The sequence below is a fragment of the Frankliniella occidentalis genome, unplaced genomic scaffold (genome assembly GCF_000697945.3).
Source record: "Frankliniella occidentalis isolate FOCC.00 unplaced genomic scaffold, Focc_3.1 Scaffold7, whole genome shotgun sequence".
NCBI lineage: Eukaryota > Metazoa > Arthropoda > Insecta > Thysanoptera > Thripidae > Frankliniella > Frankliniella occidentalis.
In genome coordinates, this window is record NW_026267137.1 from 178,800 (window position 1) to 184,915 (window position 6,116).

Genomic DNA, 6,116 nt, shown 5'->3' on the forward strand with positions numbered 1-6,116 from the left:
CCCCGGACCCGGCGCGACCCCCTTCCCGTCGAAAAATATATTGGACCCTTAAAGTGGCCATGATTTTCATGCGTTGGGGACGTAGGGGAGGGTGCGGGACGCCTGGCCCACGTCCGCTAGAACGTCCACCTGCGAGCCTCGCGTCATTGCCATTTAATTGTCTTTTTTTTTGTGGCCCCACGGTCGGCTGGGGTAGTATTGAATTCACGTCGAGTACCGCGCGTACGGTGCTCTTTTTGTACCACACGGCCGTTTGGTCTCTGTTGCCTTTGCTTCTTGAACGGAGCCATTTGTATTTAACGTAAGTTTGTATTTTGTGAAGGGATTGTTAAGAGTCAAACTCATTGTAGTGTTTGAATGCATTAATTGTTTTCCTCCTCCCTGCTCTTTTGATAATGGGCTGGTTCATTTTATCCGAGGGGTCGCCATAACTCACCTTAGCCGTGTACGGAGTATTATGGTATTGTGCGGTACTATATAGTATGGCCATATATGGCGCGTTTTAAGAGATTTTATGTCATATTATTAGATATTGTGAAGTAGTAGTAGTATGTAGTATTATGAGGTATTATGGAATTATGTGGGGTATTTCGTTTTTTTTTGTTTTGTGGCATGTTATGGAGTATTATGAAGTATTATAAAGGTATTATGGGACCCGGGACCCGTGTGTACGGCGTATTAAGCGAGTTAGTGACCCCTCGATTTTATGATTGCTTATACAATTTGAATTCTGCTGGAGTTGGGCAACTCGCGGTACCCCGCTTGCCGAAGCCGCCGTTCCCGCGCTTGCGGTGTTTGGTGGCGCCCCACCTGTGTGGCCACAGTCCGTGCACAATATATAGTCTCGGCGTCTGCGGGCTGCCCGGGTCAGCGGGCCTGGAAATGAGTTTTGGTTGGGCTCCTCATGCGAAATAATGCTTGCGAAGGAATTCTCCCTTTCGCCTGAATTACTGTTGTACTGGACCTAAAGTTGGCCGCTGGGCTTCAGGGATAAGTCGCCCTCACTCCCCCCCCCCTTTACCCCTTCCCCGTGTCGCTTGTTCTCTTTCCCTCACCTGTATATCGGAAGCAGCGGAAATAGAACGGCTTGCCTCAGCGAGTTTGCCATGGGCGCACAGGTGTGTGCGTTCGGGTACGTCACCTCGCATTAAATCTTGATTAGTCAGCCCGGCCCAACACCTTGAACCTTCGCGGCCCCGCCCGGCCCCACTGCCGCCGCCTCTGATGAGCCGCCGCACGAGTACCTCCGCAGCACTGCCGCCTACTGGCGGGTCCTGGCGGGTCCTGGCGGGTCCTGGCGGGTCCTGGCGGGTCCTGGCGGGTCCTGGCGGGCCCAGGCGGGTCCTGGCGGGTCCTGGCGGGTCCTGGCGGCCGCGGGGGAATTCAATCACAAGGTCGCGCCATACGTGATGCTAATGCGCGCGGGTGCGTCGCACAGCAGGTTAGGTACGCCCAGAAAACGGTTTCTTTGATTCAATAATAATTCAGTAATGATTAAACAATGATTCAATAATGGCCTAACTTTAGGGTAAGGGAAAATTTTGCCTATCAGTTCAAAATAAATAAACAAGGAAATTTTTCTTCAGGTATTAAACAAAAATTTCGGTTCCTCTTGGTTCCTCTGCATTTTCGTCCGTTAACCGAATTTGAGTAATAGTTTGTTTATCCTTCAAAAAATGTCCTATGGAGAATTTAAGGAACCCTTTTATGGGTTTACTCTGTCGGAGTGTTGAGGGGTTTGGCGCCTGTAAAGAGGCATTTAAAACTGTCAATTAAGGTGCCATTTTGTAGAACCCTGAGGGCTTTTTCGTTTTTTGTCGCTTAATTTCTTTGACACTGCTGTTAAAGTGCTTACGCCTGAAGTGCCCTGCCCTGCATTCTTGTGTAAATTCTGTTTCGAAAATACATAATGTAACTTTTTTGTTGTTGGCAGGTACGTGACGTGCAACGACTGGCGCAATTACTGGCCTGCATCCAGCACCACACCAGCAACGTATGTCCCTCCAACGTTATGGGCGGCGGGATGGCTATGGCGCAGGCTCGAGGGGGGGGGGGGAGTGAGTGAGAAATAGTGAGAGCGAGAGGCGGGGAGGAGCGAGAGAGACAGAGGGGCGCAGAGGCCCCCCGCGGGTTCTCACACGCACACACGTGCAAATAAGGGCCCTGGAGGATTCGCGTGCGCTGCTCGTGCGCTGCTCGTGCGCTGCTCCCCGCCCCTATCCTCCCTGTGTGTGGCTGCGACACCCCCGGGAAGTCATTTGCATCACTAATTGATATGTGATGACAGTCCGCTACTGCCGCCCTCCCCCTTTCCCTCCCACCCCAGTGATCCGTCTCCAAATCCTCTCCCTCAAATTTTTGTCCTCGTGTTTGTTGCTGCTTCTGGCTAATCTCGAAGAAAAAAAAATGCATTTTGCCGGAACTTGTTTCCCTGCCACATGGACGTATTTTTTTGAGACGGGTGTTGGTTTCCGTCACTGTTTTGGCATTTCACTGCGGTTGTATGTTTATAGCCTAAATCCAAACACTACGCCGTATCCTCTCTGCCACCCCTTTCACCGCCCCGAGCGGCGTTTTTCTGGAAACGCGGAACATAGCATCCGCCTGATCGATATGCATTAAAAACGAGTTTATTGCCGTCCATTTGGATTTTTTTTTGCTTTATACGCCCCTTTGTGTGTGTGTGTGTGTGTGTGTGTGTCTAAACGTGGCTTTTCGCACGCGTCCTGAGGCCAATATTTGGACAGGCGGGAAAGCTTCAGCCGAAGCCGCCTGTTTCGACTGCTGCTACATCGAATCGCTTTTCTACTTAGCGGTTTTCTTACGAATCTGCGGAATGTGGGATGCACTGAAAAATACAGTTTGTAGACATGCAAGGGCTCAACACTGTTTTGTCCGCTTTTCAGTATTTGAATATTTGAACACTTAAAAGTGTCCATCATCAGGGTTGAAAACTGTATTCATTAGTGTGGTGGTCAGGGCGTTCTAGGAAGATCGCTAGGGTACGCTCGCTTGAAGTCGTGTCAAATTGTAAAATTGAAGTGTACCTCATTTTAAAAAATGAGACGGCACCAGGTACGTTGCACCGCACCTGGCGAACTGAAGAGTACGGAGCACAGAGTACGGAAAGACCGTACCCACTGACTTTTTACCACTGAGCCCGTTAAACGGCTTCACCGTAAAGCGGTTTGGAAAAACCGTTTTCTGACTCCGTAGCACTCAAACGGAGGAACGATCGATGCGTACTAAGCGCCGTTCAGAAAAACATCGGAAAATCATTAGTGGGTCTAACCGTCATTTTACCGTTATTTTTTTTGCAGTGCAGAAAGAATCCTCTCCGTGTCGAATTCGGTCGCTCGAGGTACGTTGTATCCATATGCGGGCATACCTTGCCGTGAATAATCAGGGAATCAGGGCGATTCAAACCACTTGTTGACTTTTCCTGCTAGACTTTGGCTGATCAAAGGGGATTTTTTACTCTTATTTTACCAAACACCACTTCTACCTCGTGTTGGACAGTGCGAGTATTTTCGGCGGTGGCGTTGAATTTAGTGGCACCTTTTTATATCGGAATCCGTAATACTCACAGAGAGGGTAGCAATCGGTTGCGCAATGCAATGGTCAACTTGAACGCTAAGTAAAACTGTTTCCAGTTTGTTTCAGCGGAATGTCGAGAAACGCACGTTTTTATTTCGAAGTTTATCGTCCTTGTGCTTTCGGACGAGCAAATGTGCGGGGTGCGTGGGATTGCGCCATTTTAAATTTCTTACTCTTGTCGCGAATTTTGAGGACAGTGTCACGACGGCACTGGCGTTTTTGAAGCTTCATGGGTGGTTTTTATTGATGCGAGCAGCAGCATCCCTTTTGTGGGTAGGCCATCAACAGCGAAATGAAGAGTTGTCGCGCGAGATTAGACGTCGCTCTCCTTTGCACTACGAATGGACTGGTTTGCTCATGTAGGGTATTCCCCCATGACACGAGTCCATGATGTTTTGCATGGCACGTAGCGGATGTTATCCGAATATTGATGAAGGTTTGCGTTCGATCATTACTTTTGGGGTTAGGGCAAGTGCGAAATGTTAATAATTACTATGTAAGTCGGGCGGAACTGCCAGCGAAAATAGGTTTACACTTCTCTGAGGAGTGATTTGTTTCGTCTTGGGGATCGTGCAGCAAGAGCAAGTACGTCTATTTCTGTCAGAGGTTCATTATGAAAGGGAGCTCGGCGCCCGCGAGACGCGGAGTAGGCCAACCCGCAACACACGCATGCACTCCAGGCCAGACGTTGCCCACCTATCAGGCGCTCTGTGAGCTTGCATTGCTCGGCAGTGTAATTCGTAACGTTGAATAACGGACGTACTTTCTGGATGACCCCATTTCAATGCGGGTATTAACTTAGATAAAACGATATTTTTTCCTTAGCACGATATTAACTTCGTTTCTCCCGTGTTTTTTTGTTGGGCCCGAATGCACACTTGAACTTAAACGTCAGTTGACGTGCAAAATTAAACACTTGTTTTACCAGTGTTCGGTGTGTGAGGGAGGGAGAGGAGAAGGGAGGTTGATAGAAAAGTCTTTATCAACTACAGCTTGATGAAAGGGTAGGCGTCAGTTGAGCGGTGGTGCTGGAGGAGGGGCCAGGAGACTACGCCTCGTGTGTGCACCGCCGTTAGCGAGCAGTCAATAGTTATCGATTGTAATTGAACTTTAGCCTTATCGGTGAATTTAGTGTTGGCTTTGCGTCATCTAGCAAGTGAAAGACGCATCCCCGCACCCAGAAAATGGTATCCTTAAACCAAGGAATTTTCTTTAAAAAAAAAACTACAAGGTAATTTTTGACCTTGGTTTAAGTTTTTTCCATTATTTTCAAGGAAATTAAGTTGATCTATAGAAATTTTTACTGTATTCTAACGTTATTTTCCTTAAGTTAAAGACAATTTTCCTTGTATTTTTGGAGGTAAAAATAGCGTTGAAGCAACGCATTTCGCCCTGTTCAAAGACCACCATTTTCTGGGTGCGAGAATTTTCTTTAGCATCGCAATCTAATGGACTGAGTTCTTTTTGATTAATCTTTTTTATTTTTAGCGATTTTTTGTCAACGACTGCCTACTCAATATCATGCTAGCACGTTCTTACTTTTTAATCCACCAAGAGCTAACCGCCAAAGAGTCAACGGAAGCCTTCTCTTTTATCTGACGTAGCACGCTTACGGACTCCTTGTATAGAAGAGACTTTAATTGTCTCACTGTGAGAAATATATTTGTACATGTACGATATATTTTGTAATATGCCATTTACAATACGAGTCGTACATGTACAACCTCCCACTGTCGCTCGATATTCGATTCCAAGCCGATACATAGGGCTAGTAAATTGTACAATTTTAGATTGTACTTGTACGACTTCTTCCATGGAAAATTTTCCTGTACCCGGTACGACAATTTTTCACAGTGCTTGCACTTTGTCCCTTTTTTAATACTTTAGAAATGAGATATTAAAAATCGCTCTCGTCAAACGAAAGGCACAAGCGAGGCACAAGTATAGTCTACTACTAGGCAAAGGGGCTAGTCAGCTCAAAAAATGTGGTCTGGGGCTGCACACGGTAACGCGAATCAAAAATGGGAGGAAAGTGCGTTTCAAGTTTTCAGTACCGATGTACACCGACAAACCTATGTCGAAGCAACTTACTGGTCATAAAAGATTCCGGGGCTCTAGAGGACTCCTTCCTCGTTAAGTGTCCTGAGCGGCGAGCCCACGCCATTCTGAGCGGTCCAACCGCCCGGCCGCCCGGGTCGGACCAGCACGCACCACAGCACGTTTTGGACTTTCCTGTGCGTTGTTAGGTTTGGTTGTTAGGTTAGGTTGTTATGTTAGGTTTTTGATCTGCGCACAGTTATCCAGTGAGTGGCAGTCGGAAGGACCAGGCTGGGCGGCGGACGTAAACATCGCCCTCCTCTGAGTGCGTCAATCAGCCGTCAGTTATCTCCCTCTCCCTCCCCCCTCTAACTCCCCCTCTTCCTTCCCCCTCTCCCTTCCTCCTCTCCCTCTCGCTCCCCCTCTCCCTTCCTCCCCTCTCTCCCTCCCCTCTCTTCCTCCCCTCTCTCCCTCCCCTCTCT